This window comes from Aethina tumida, chromosome 1 (genome assembly GCF_024364675.1).
Source record: "Aethina tumida isolate Nest 87 chromosome 1, icAetTumi1.1, whole genome shotgun sequence".
Classification (NCBI taxonomy): Eukaryota; Metazoa; Arthropoda; class Insecta; order Coleoptera; family Nitidulidae; genus Aethina; species Aethina tumida.
This window is the reverse complement of record NC_065435.1, coordinates 73,385,134-73,398,165: the sequence shown is the minus strand read 5'-3', so window position 1 is coordinate 73,398,165 and position 13,032 is coordinate 73,385,134. Positions and strand designations below refer to the sequence as shown.

Here is a 13,032-nt window from a genome sequence, read left to right as displayed (position 1 = left end):
TCGTTTTATTTTTACTGGAATAATTATCAGAAACTATGACTTCAAATAAATATAATGTTCTTGTTTGTTTAGGGCAAATATTATGTTCTAGTATTTCTTGAAGTTAAGAGTTGCATTAAATGAACGAGAACTTAAAATAAAATAACTCCATAGAGGTAAGTTGCCCATTAAATAATCCAAGCCCGGGTGGTTGGTTATCTTAGTATAATATTGCTGTTGGTTGACTCCCATTATTGTTCCTATTTCTGCTCGACAAGTTTGTTTTAATTTTTTATTTTGTAGGTCTGTGTGTTTGAGATCCGGTTTATTGTGATTTTGTTGACTTAACTGTTTCCTGTACATTCACCTGTTTTATTTCCCAATTCCAAAATGGTATGAACCTATGGGTTCTATGGAAATACAACTTGTTATTTCTGTGTAAGTATAGGATTTTGATGTTAACTCTCGTAGAGCTGAATGTCAATTGGGTTCAAATCTACAAATAGTCAAAAACAGGATCACGCTCGGTCACATATCCATTACCCACAAACATCATTTAAATAGGAAATAAAACACGTCCTATAATGAAGAAAATCTAAATAATTTTTCCTGAATAAAATACAACACCTCAAATTTAAATTTCTAATTTTGTTTTTTTCTCATATTTTCATAATCTCATTACAATCATGTTTAAATTTCTATTATGCTAAAATACATATCTACAGTTAAACGTAATAATGATATAATAACATCTAAATCTATTCTTTTTTGTAGTAAAAATACTATTCGGCCCAATCCTTGCTTTTGGCTAATTTCATTAAATTAAATTTTCTTTGATATAATTGTTCTATGTTATAAACTGGCAGAGCATATACGCTCCCTTTCATTTGACCCTATACTGTAAAATCTCATGAATTAAGATCTTGTGATCTTGGAGGTCAATTTCCCGCGGAATAATATAGAAAATTTTCGGGGAGTTACTGATGACATTGCTGCCTAAAATGGGGAGGAGCACCGTCATGCATATACTGTCCTATGGGATATCTTCCAGGAATTCGTAAACTCGTGTCTTCAGAAATTGAAAACATTTTGTCGCGTCGAAAGAAAGCACCGTTTCCAACTTCTACGACGGGTTCGTTGATTGATAGTCACAAAAATTTTAAACTATTTTATTTTTAACAAAAAAAACACTGGCAAAATGCAATGTCCACAGTATCGCTACACCTTTCTTACATAAAACAAAAACAAAAAAAGGGTCTGTTGAGTCGTACACGGAAAAACTTTCTCTACTTCTAAAAATGTCTGAAGAGGGCGTACATATAATTTTTCAAACTATATATATATATATATATATATATATATATCCATGGCGAAAACCCAACAAACCAAAATTAACTATAATTATACGTACATAGACAACCGAAACAACAAATTAAACAAGAATATTATAGTGTTCCTACACATTTCTTCAGTTGAACACATCAAATCAACTTATGAAATTTAATTGTGCAATAAAAATTCCCACATTTATGTGGGCTTCGAGTGATAGCTATAACCCTCAAATTTTTAAATGAAAAGTAGGAGTTTATGGAGCTTCACCATTCATACTGTACTCAAAAATTTTATTGATTTCAAACTTATTGCACAAGTTAACAATAAATATAAATTAAAATAATTATTGATTTATTTTAAAAATTATTGTTAAATAATACAATGAAATATTTTTCTTTCACCTTCAGGGCATGTAACAAACCTTACTCTACAAAAGTTGTTCAAAGTTTTCTCCATTGATCTGCATGCAAACTGGGACCTGTCTTATCCAATTTCGTCGCACTAGTTTCAACGTTCTCCCTTGCTGCTGTTCCCGGAGACGCAGATTATAGGCAGCCGTTGTGATCCGTTCACGCAATTCACCGATATTTCGATATTTTTCACTTCCATACGGTATACTTCGAATGAAACAACAAAATACCAGATAAAAATTGTTGAGGTTACAATAATTGAAAATATTAAGATGTAAACACTGCACAAAACAGTACAAAAACAAGGTTTGTTACAAACTTTAATATTTTTTATCTAGTTTTATGTTGAAATTTTATTATTTTTTTTTTTTTTTTTTTTTGAGAAGACTTATTATTTAGAAGCGCATATCTGGTTAAAAAAATTCGGAGTTCCGATAACTTCAACCATTATTTTCCAGAAAAAAAAAATCGAATTACCAAGACTTCGAGTTATTAAGTAAAATACATACATAGAAAATTACAAAGCTTAGTAGCAAAATATTAGCATTACTATTGTAGGGCTTGTCTGAAAGACATTTCATTGGAAAAACCCCTAGTAAAATGTACTTCCATTTAGAATGTACGACGTTGTAGACATGTAAACACCATAAAGTAACTCCAGGATGGAACCACATTGTCGTGGTCCTGGGGCTCAGTACCGCTCCACAAGCCAGTGGTAGTGGGGAGCTAACGGATCCAACACCTGCAAGTCCAATCCATCCCCAGGAAGATCATCGGATCTTCCTCAGATTGGACTTGTTCTGCCGAACCCAGTTGACAGGGGGCTGGCATCTTTGTCAGTCCCACGTCTTCTGGTTCAGCATACCCCGTATATGCAAATATACGTTCCTTTGTCCCATGTATGATTTATCATACATGGTAAACACTATGGCCATGATCTTCGGATCAGTGCACGGAGAGGGGTTTTTAAACTTTCCCCTCTTTGTCCCCCCAAAAAAAAAAGTAAATTGTAAGAGTTTTTGGCATTATTCTAATCAATTCATTCCACTTAAAACTGTACTAAAATCAATTGTTAGCAAAAAATAATTATAATCGTAATTATTATTAACTACTAATAATTGCTAATAGTCGTTTTCATTGTTTTAGACATAAAATGTAATTACCATTAATTTATAATTTATGGCAAATTCTTATTCTTAATAGAAAATTAATGTGCTAGTAAAAGACTCCTAAAAAATAATTAACTGTTAAATTTTTAAAATATTGTCTATTAATAAGCAACAAATAGTCTACTCCAAAAAATTAACGCATCACATAAATAATAATTGATCATTATTAATTATTTCTGAAAATAAAAAACACTAAAGCATAAACTTCCATATGTTTACATAAAAATGTGTTTTCTTTCGAATTATCTTAAAGAAAACAAAAACAATTTAATTCTAAAAAATGAAAAATGAATAAAATTCGATATTTATATATTAATTAATATTTATATACTTAATTTTTATAATAATTAATGAATTTTACTTAATATTAGATATTTTCACTTCTATTTCAAATTATAACCGCACATCGTCTATTTATACTCAAAATCAACGTTTTGATCCAGACTACCAAAACTGTTGGAATGATTTAGATGATCGTCTCTGAAGCAGATCCCAAATATGTTCGATGAGCTGCTTTAAGCGATGTAAGCGTTAAAGTTCCATTATTTAACACAAGTCAATACGTGTTGTTAACGAAATACCTTATCACACCATAATTGCGACTCTGCAAAATAAGGTAATATTGAATAAGTTACATTGGTGATATATATCTCTTGGCCATCGAAACACATGAATCCGTTCATCATAAAGAGAACTTGTTCCCAATCCGCTTCTACCAATTGACGTGCTCTCTAACAAAATTTAGCCGGGCTCTGCGACTATCAGCGGTTAATATTTCAAAAAAGATCTTTGCCAGAAGTTGTAGCATGATATCTCGCCTGTCCTGGACTGATTTAAATAAAGACTTTGCTGCAGTTAGTCCAGTACAAAAATTTTACGCTGCTTATTGTGATAATATATAAGAAGCTCGAATATCCTAATCTGTTCGATTCGATTTAATGAATGAACGTCTTACACAGAACCAAAAAATTAATAAAAAAAAAATTAAATAAAAAGTGAACATTTTTGCTTTTGGGCCGAAATTAGAGTTCTGTACTATGAACTTCTGATTCGATAGAATTAACTGTTTAACCTCAATGAGAAACAAGCTGTTTTTGAAATCTGAAATTTTAAAAAATACTCATTATTTTTTGAGTTCATAAAGATATTGGATTCAATTCCCTGAACTTCAGAAACGAGCCGCCATTGTTATGGCTACTATTGTTATCGACTAACTTGAGTTTTCTAGCACATATTGATTCAAAAATATAAGTTTTATGAAATTCAAAATGATAATCATTAATAAATATAAAACATAAGCATAATTTTGGCAATAATAATTGATTAAGTATATTAATTAACTGAATTATCCATAGAAGAAGTGGTTTCTTAAAAATGAGGCAATGTTATATATTTGCAAAAATAATTTTTAATTACTAATAATATCAAGAATTATTGTAGTGTATATATAATAAGAAATATAAATATATAATATTACAAGATAAATAAATAGTGCTGTTATACTAATATAATATAATATAATATAATATAATATACAAGACAGCGTTATATGTCTATAAATTCTGAATCTTGTAAACTGACATTTCCAATTATAAGCTACATTTACGTTATACTAAAAAACATCATGGCACCAGAATATACTGTCTTAAAAATCTACAAATAAAGTATGTAACAATATAACATATTTTTAAGAATTCACGTTACCTTCAGCAAAAGTAGATTATTTATAGCCAGTCCCCGAGTAAAATAAAATGTAATTGGTTGAGTTGTATTTTGTAAAATAATAACTAAAGCTTTTCTATTTTTGTATTTCATAGTTTCCCATTGTGTGTCATAAATGTAATAGCGAAGTTTCTCACTCTAAAATCAAAATTTAAATAAATTGGTCACGTAATGTGTCTTTATACTGACGTCGTCTTCAATAAATTGTCCAGAATTCGTAAAGCACAGCATGATGAGAACATTCAAAATTCCAATAAAAATTGTATCAAACGTCGAAATATGGTCCACAAACTAAAAATGATTTTTGTTAGTTGTAATTGTATTTTTTTCAGTAGGAGTGATCTTGCCTTACTGAAAATAAAATTGGACAATATTCCCAATCCCAAAAATATTGAAGTAATTGTATTTGGTATTATACTAAATTGTATTACATTTCGCATGTCGCAAACCACTCTGAAAAAATAATACAATTACAATTATATAAAAATTTTTAATTATACTGCATACAGGATATCCCAAAAATAGGAAGGCAAATTATTTACAAATTGGTTTGTTTTCTTTTATTTAACCCACTAACTCAGTAAAAAGTAAAAATTTGTTCCTTATTTATTTTCTTGACTATTTTCATAAAAAATTAAATGCTTATTTTGGGATATCCAGTACATAATAAAAATTTACCATACTTAATCCAATAATTTACTCACTTTTTGGTTTCGTGATGTTTCTTAATTAGAAGTTGAATGTAATATGATTGGTATTCATTGCTTCGAGTATTTTTAATAAGTTTACAAACTTTTTTACAAGCAGTAACTTTCAGAGATATGTAAGTAGACGCGAAATTAAATACTAATGGATCACAAACAGCGATTAATGAACCGAACAACAAACTTATCTTGTAAATGTAAAAAAGACATATGTATATAGGATAATTAATTTTTTCAAATATTATAAAAATTGAAGATAATGAATAAAACTCTAAATTAAGTGTGATCAACTGGAAACCAATAGTCATTAAATACATGTTAATTAAAAATAGTAATCTGTACATAACTAGATGTTGGACAGAGTTATATTCTTCAACAAAATTTGCCATATCCGTAAATGCTTCCTTTTCTCTAGTAATGATATCTTGAACTCCGCGAAAATTACCTAAAAGGCATATCGAACACACCACAGACTAAAAAATGTTATTATAATTTGTGCACCTCTCTCAAAATTGCATACTTACATGTATGGTAAACGATAGAAAAAACATATCTTTTATCACAATTTTTAAATCATAGTTTAAACTGTTCTGAACTACATGGTTAATAATTACTGGTATCTGTACCAAAAGCACAAATTGTGCCACATATTTTGTTACATCAAATCTTCGAAATATAGTACTCAAAAACCAATATAACGTGACAATTTCTTAAATCATATTTAGTTTTAGAAAAATTTATATTTATATTATATATATATATATATATACACGGTGTTTCACTACCGAAATGATAAAATCAAGTTTAGTCTGGTTAGCAGTGATGGAATTTTATATATAAAGTAACCTATTGTATATGTGTAAAGAAATATTGATGAACCACATGGTACCAGATTCAGATAAAATTATGCCACTAAAACATTATTTTCAACAACATAATCAGCAAGATTTATTCACGGTTCTGCAGGAAGCCTGGCAAAATATGCATCCAAATATTATTAACCATCGGTTGTTTTCTATTAAAAAAAGGTGTTTGGAAATTATTTATAATAATGGAAATTTTACAAAATATTAGTATAGAATTTATTAAAATACTAGTTACAAATTATTTGTAGTAATAAATCTTTAAATAACATATGTTATTCTAGCCCAAAACAAATAATCATCAGTAAAATTAAACTTTATTATTTTGATAAATCGACTACATATGCAACAGTAAGTATGTGGTTAAAATTTGTTGTATATATATATATATATGAAAATGTAACACAGACATGGTCTACTTACTTAAAAACAGAGGATTGGTTGCCATATTTTTTTTTTCTCTTTACCCTAGGGAGACTTGCTAAATAATAAGACTACCTATACTTATGTAAAAATAATCAATAACGTTTTCCGTAAAATCTTACAATTATCATCAAGGTTAAGAGATTTGATTACAACAGTGATTAATTAATATTATATTCTCAATCAATATTTTATTAATTACCACTAAACATAACTTTACAGTAATCTTAAATTCATTCTATATAATTAAAATTGTTTTGTAGAAATGTTTAATATTTCAATGTTAAAGTTTGTTGTTCTTGAATTTTAAAGATATTAAGAATAATGCAAACTTTCACAAAAAAATCAGACATGGATTAATGTATTAATTAAGTTTTCTAACGAATTTATTCCCTCTGAATAAAGGAAATGAAATGTCAAATACAGTGATGTAAAAAATAATAAGGACATTTGTCGGTATATAGAAAAAATGTAAATTAAACCAATGTTTTCAATACGTTTTGAAAAGAGTATTTATTATTAAGTACTATATTATGTTCCTAGTATACAAAAAGTAAAAAAATATTGCCAATTCCTTTAAGAAAAAAAAAGAAGGTAATTGAATTGAATTGAATTGAAGATCTTTAAATTTTATGTGAAAAAAGTGGGTCAATTTCAGAATTGCCAAAAATGTATGTATATGTTTGAATAGATTTCTTTAATGTGTTTAATTTAATAAACATCGACAAGGCATTGAGTCTATCAACTTTTGGCACGTTTCCTGAGGAATTGAATTTCACGCTTCCTCCACCAAGAACAAGAGGGCTTCTTTATTAGTAACACTTTTACCCCTCAAAGCTATCTTCACAACGTGCCGCAAGTTCTTTGGTCAGCTTAAAAGTTGGACATTATTGTCAGAAAACCACTTTTTTGCCACCTTCGATGTATGTTTTGGATCATTGTGTTATTGAAATACCCATCGCAGTCGCATATTGTCGTTAGAATAGGGCAATATAGTCCTATTTTATCAAATTACATTAAGACATTGCTGTCATTATTTCGTTAATACGATATATTGGACCGACACCTTGATAGGAGGAGGATCCCCATACCATAAAACAAGCACTGAACTACACCCATACCTCGCTACACGGTCGCTCTTTATACGGCATTTCGCTATAACGGCCTTCTTCAATTAAGGCACGTTTTCGATATACGGCCTAAAATGTTTCGCTATAACGGCAAAAAAAAAATATTGCACAAGCGCAATCTCGATACACACTCTTTTCTATTTCCTCTTGTGTACGAGCGTTATTCAGTATGTGCTTATAAAAGTTTAGACTTGTCTGTGAGTGTTTTATGTACATATTTATTACTATTATTTACTTATTATTATTTTGCTACAACAGATCTGATCCAAACAATGGATCAGGGTGCAATAGCCACTTTTAAAGCATATTACCTACGCCAAACTTTCCGACAACTTATAAGGGAAATCGATGGTAAATCTTCAATTAAAACATTTTGGAAAAACTATAACATCAAGGATGCTGTTGACAGCATCAGTGAATCATGGAAGGAATTAAAATTAACAACAATGAACCATGCTTGGAAAAAAATATGGCCAGAATGTGTAAAAAGTACTGATGTAGAAACTAATTTCCTTCCTGAAATTAGGCAAAACATTTTGGATCTAGCAATCTCTCGGGCAGTCCCGCTCCACAAGCCAGTGGTGGCGGGAGGCCGACGGATCAACTGCAAGCCCAATCCTCACCCAGGGAGGTTCTAGGACCTTCCTCAGATTGGGCTTGTTCTTCCGGGAACCAGTTGACAGGGGGCTGGCATCTTTGTCAGTCCCGTCTTCTGGTTCAACTTCACCCGTGTATGTATATACACGCCCTTTCCCCCATATGTGCTAGCACATATGGTTTCCAATTGGTTATGATCTCCGGATCGGTGCCCGGAGGGGGGTTTACACTTTCCCCTCTCTGTCCCCAGAAAAAAAAAAAAAAAAAAAAAAAAAAAAAATGGATCTAGCACATGATCTCGGCTTTGAAGGTTTGAACGTACGTGATGTGCTTGATCTACTTGAAGCCGATAGGGAACTCCTTTCATATGAGGAACCCATTCAGTTGCAAGCAGAACCGGCATTTGATGAAGAGACCGAGCCTGTTGTATCCAAACATTAAAACATTTGTCGAAAGCTTTTTCCTATTTCGAACAGGGAATAAACATCCTCCTTGAAAACGATCCTGATGTCGAACGTAGCGCTAAAGTTTCTCGAGGAATTAACTCAGCCATTAGCTGTTATAAATCACTGAAGAACGAAATAGATAAGAAGGCAAGACAAAGAACGTTGGACAATTTTTTAAACCAGACCCATCTGTACCAGCGAAAAATGATGATATGCAGGTTACTATTTCTTCATCATTTTCATATTAAAGATATTTAAAAAAATATGTATACATACACATATTGTATGTAACATGAAGTTGTTTCATTTTTGTTTATAGATTATTGGAATCTGTTATTATTTTATGTACAAATGTACTAGTTATGTATGTATTTTTGATTTAAATTTAATAAAAAGATAAAATGCATTTTGAATGATATACCATGTTACAAAATTAACAAATTTGGAACCGATCCCATTGAATTTGTATTAGAATAATTGATTCTTTAGACGGCATTTCGCTTTGCGGCCAAGTTTCGTGGAACCTATTTAGGCCGTAAAGCGAGGTATGGGTGTATATTGAAAACTAATAGGTTAAGTCAATATCTGAGATTATTGATTAATTATTTGGTTACTTGACTCTAATAACACTGTATTTATACTTAAAATTATTTAATGAAATATGAAATAACTTTTACTTTTTATGTATAATTATGAAGCTAATTAACTAATTATATTAATTATACAATTACTAACTACTACATTATAAATACAAAAATAAGGGTACTTATGACATTCAATTTGATTATAATGTGTTCTGTTTGTATTACCAGAAAATAAAATATAATAATATTAATTATATAACCGTTATAAGTTACATACGTCTAATATTTTATTTCTGGCAATTGCCAAAATTTATAATAATTGCTTTAACTGTCTAAAGCGTGTAATAATAAATTGATAATGTATAATATGAGCTTACACGGATTATTTTCATACTGTGAAAAGAAATGTAAGTATTTAATAAAATTTAGACTTTAACAGAAAAATATTATTTGGTAGGTAGTACTTTATTTACTGTACAACTTCTCACTTTCTTCAGAAGATCTACCGTAACTAACTACATAGCGGTATTAACAATATTAGTACAACTTCCATTAATAATTATTCAGATTATATTTTGTTCCATAAATTTTCGATTGGATTTTTTAGTAGAAAGCAGTCTGATGTTGAGTTATAGCGTCCAGGTATTATATTATTATATATTATAGTTTATTAATAACTTTAATTAAATTTATTGTTTTAGTTAGTTATGAGTTCAAGCCTTATTTTAGTCACTTACAGAAAATTGAATATTGTCATAGTTAAAATAATTAAAACAATAAAAAGGTATGAACACTCTGAATCCCCCCGAAAAATTAACACTCTCATAACCATTTATTATGTAAGTATCTTTGCGATCCTTTTTGTATGTTTCGCTAAGACCCACGAACAATTTATAACACAGTACTATTCCCTTGAATATTTAAAAAATCACACAACACCGTTAATATATAACTCCATTAAAATAGCATTTATAATTTCAATGTTACTGAGTCCGGCAATAGTTTTGACTGATGGAGCTACTTTGGTTGCATACAATATGTATTTGCTGTTTGAAGTGTATTTATTTGAGAAGTTCAACAGAAAACAATACAAACTTTGTGATTTACATTTAATAAATAATAAAGAATATCAAACATTTACCAGAATGCATCTTCGATCTGTTGCGATTCATCATATGCGATTAATTAGGTATGTTACAAATAAAATAATAAATATACAAACATACATTATGGCTTTTAAGATAGAAACACTCCCGTATTTTTCATTTGCAATTCGATTTTAATGAATAAATAGCTCAAAACGTAAACAATAAAAAATTCTGAGTATGCCCTACAAAATTGTTACAATTTCTTTTTCAAAAAAAAAAAAAAATAATGCAAATAATAATGCTAAGTGTATTTTTTATGTAAAAATAAATATTATCTTCAACAAATCCCCAAAAGAAATATTGAATAAGTCTGTGGTAGAATTAAAAATTACATTTTAGATACAGTACATCCTTACAGGTGCGTTACTATTCGAAATTTCATGCACGGAGTACTGTTGTTGTCATTTTTGAAGAAATAGTGAGAACTTATTTAAGGTCCTAATAATATAGTGCTATAATAGACATCTAGATGTAGTACAAGTATAATTTCTTATTGTTTATCTTTTAATTTATTGTTCGTTAAAATAGAGTTATAAATGAAAATATTTTAGAATGTTTCTTAAATGGACTGTAACGTATTATACTGTAAGTATTTTTCTAGAACTGCTAATGAAGTACATGATGTTATGTCGTATGTGGTACTGTCTTATGCACTAACATTTACCTTTGTTGGTATTGCTACTGTAGTTACTTTTACCACGAAAGAGGTTAGTTGAATAAGTTTCTCGTTAATTAAAATATTGCTATTTTAATTTTTTAGATAAAAACATACCAACATATCATTTTCTATGCGCTTGCACTATGTACTTTTACACATGGAGGTCAATTCTGTTCCGATCAGGTAGAAAATGTTTTATATACAAAATTAATATAATACAACGGACATCACTGCTAATATTCTTAGAAAAAAACAATTGACTACTTGTTCCCTTTTAGAACGATAAGTTGCATGAAATACTATGTAAGGTTTCATGGTACACCTGGAACGTCGAAAACAGAAAAATGTACCTAATAATTCTCACAAACGTTAAGCAATCATTGGATTTTTATTTCACATTTGGTATAATAATTAACCACGAATTTTTGTTACAGGTACTTATATGAAGAAGTATTTTATGACATTAATTTAATAACTATGTTGTAGATGGTTAAATTTATTTTTTCTGCTGTTACACTTATAAGAAATTTAATTTAAATTATAATCTTGGGACGAAATATAGTAATAATTTATGTTAATGTTTATCACAGAAATTATAATGATAATAGTTATTTTCTATTAGTTAAAATAATTTATTTAATAAATTATATTACTGCTACTTTTTCAAATATGTATTGTATTTTTACCACACGATAAAAAAATTCAAAATAATATCTTATTACTGGTAAACAATTTAAACATTTTAATTATTTTTCTTATTTTCTCAAGTCGCCCGGGCACTTAGTATGATTCAGGGTGGTATCCGACAAATTGATGTTGCGATAGCAGACAGTGTGAAAGCAGACTTGTAAAGAGAAACCGAGAAACGCGTAGTGTACGTAGAAAGCCTGGATAGGGTAGACCAAGGTGCACAACCATCAGGCAAGACCGTTACATCACCCAAAATGCAAGAAGCAAGACCAGAATATCGGTTACCTTGATACGTCGCCAATTGCACATCGTCACTGGTAGAAGAGTATCTGTTACAGCTATTCGTGTCTAGACCACTTAGAAGAGTACTCCTCACTGATCAACACCGACAAGACAGGGTGCAATGGGCACGAGAGAGACAACATTGACCGAATAGAACGCCGTGATGTATTTTGATGAGCACAAGTGTGGTACATAACTATACGAAACGAGTTCGGACGTGTAGGCCAAGAAATCTTCCAAGGCAACAAGGATTTGTCCAAGAAGTTCACGCTTTTAGAGGTGGCTCGATAATGGTTTGGGGTGGCATCGCTCTACATCTCCGGACGCCATTTGTAACTGCAACATGATCATCACAAACTTTGTCAACCCCATTTCCGAGGAGATAGGAGTAGAATTCCATTTATTAAACAACAACGCACGGCCTCATAGGGCACGAAGCGTTCTTAATAGTTCTTGAAATTTCGCATCTTCCTTTGCCATCGACGTCACCCGACCTGAATCCCATCGAACACATGTGGGATGTTCTTCAAAGGGCATTAGATCCTCACATCATACTTCTGCAGTTACGAGATGCCTTACGTTAAATCTGGGAAAATGCAAACATGCCTCATCGTGTTAAAGTTGTTGTGGAAGTTAAAAATGGCCCTACAGGATATTGAACCGTTTTTCAAAACCTTTCATTTTGCAATTACATTTACTTTATTTTTAAAAGGAGTTGCATTGTATTATTTTTTATTTTTGTAAAAATCAACGTACTTTGGGAATATTTATCTCGATTTATAAAATTAATAAAATTCACAGTTTTCCTTTACATTTACATGCGTTTTACTTATTGGTAACCAATTTAAAAATTTTTAACATTTGTACTGGGGATCCTGCACGAGCTCTGCAGAGC

General features: G+C 30.1%; 1 long non-coding RNA gene across 1 annotated transcript; it reads left to right on the top strand.

Annotated features, from left to right (window-relative positions):
- Nucleotides 1–11,080: 11,080 nt before the first annotated feature.
- On the top strand, nt 11,081–12,913 carry LOC126266506 (uncharacterized). Its single transcript, XR_007548843.1, has 3 exons — nt 11,081–11,214; nt 11,268–11,348; nt 11,444–12,913. It is a non-coding gene; the product is annotated as an uncharacterized LOC126266506 (long non-coding RNA).
- Nucleotides 12,914–13,032: the final 119 nt, after the last annotated feature.